Below are 1,366 nucleotides of genomic sequence, written 5' to 3'. Positions count from 1 at the left end.
GGGGTCAACAACCCCAGGTTCGTCCCTGCTGACTGGGCTGGGCTGGATAGAGCGGTGGGTGGGTGGACGGATGGTGGACAGAACAGTAAATACCGGCAAAGCAGGGGGTAAACTGTTACCGATACAGAAATCTGGATAAAGAGCATTTGTGTTTGCACTATTTTTGTGTGTGCATGCTACCTGTAAGTTTGAAGTTATTTCCAGATACAAAGTTTTGTCCTTTAGAAAAATTTATTTATTTCCATTTGTTTATTATTTTTTAAATTCGACCAGAAAGAGACAGAGATAGAAAGGGAGCAAGTAAGCCACTAGGTCTGGAACGCGAACCACAGTCGGCCATGTGAGAATCCAGCGCCTTTGACCACCACGCCACCTGCTGGCCCCCAAAGTTTTACCTTTACTAAAGAAACTAAGTTGTTGGGATCAGAGTTTGGCAAACTTCTAGGAGAAGAAATTTCATATTGTTATTCAGTACTTACTCAGATGTCCAAATTTTGAAAATATTTCTCGTCATTTTCTGTGCATTCTGTCATTTGGTATGAACGTACTTCACGCTTTTAAAGGTGGTTATGGGGGTCCAGTGGGTGGCATGGTGGTTGAGGTGCTTAAACTTAAACCACATGGCCTACTATGCTTTAAGTCCCAGACCTGATGGCTTGCTTTCTCATTTTCTCTGTTTCTCTCTGGTGAGTGGCATGCCCAGTAGCAAAATTTAAAATAATAATATTGATACATCAAGTTAAATAAGTAACTCTTTAAAAACAAAAATGGGGCTGGCAGGTTGCGTGGTAGTTAGGGCACTGGACTCCTATGTGGGCCACCTTGGTTTGAGTCCTGAACCTGGTGACTTGCTTCTTTTTTTCTTAAAGCTTTTTTTATAAAAAAAACTTTTATTTATTCACTTATTTTAATTTGACCAGAGAGAGAAAGTGAGAAAGCAAGCTACCAGGTCCAGGACTCAAACAGTGGTCAGCCATGTGGGAGTGTCCAGCACCTTAACCACTATGTCACCTGCTGGTTCCTGTAACTTGCTTTTTCACTTCCTCCTTCTCTCTCTGGTCGAATTAAATTCTAATCATAATTAAATTAATTAACACTTGGAAAAAAAAATTGGTTATGGTTTACCAGTGAGAATACACCTGTATGGGGGATAGCAGATGACATAATGGCTACGTTGCTGGACTCCCATGTAGTTGACTGTGGTTCGAGTCCTGGACCTGGTGGCTTGCTTTCTCACTTTCTCTTTTTTTAATTTTAAAAAAAAATTTAGGTGGGACCAGCAGATAGTACAACTATCATACAACTGAAAAACCAATCTAGGGGCCAGCAAATGGTGCAGCAGTTATGTCACTGAACTTTAACGTGG

The sequence above is a fragment of the Tupaia chinensis genome, unplaced genomic scaffold, assembly GCF_000334495.1.
Source record: "Tupaia chinensis unplaced genomic scaffold, TupChi_1.0 Scaffold000129_1, whole genome shotgun sequence".
Taxonomy (NCBI): Eukaryota; Metazoa; Chordata; class Mammalia; order Scandentia; family Tupaiidae; genus Tupaia; species Tupaia belangeri.
This window is presented reverse-complemented; position numbering follows the sequence as displayed.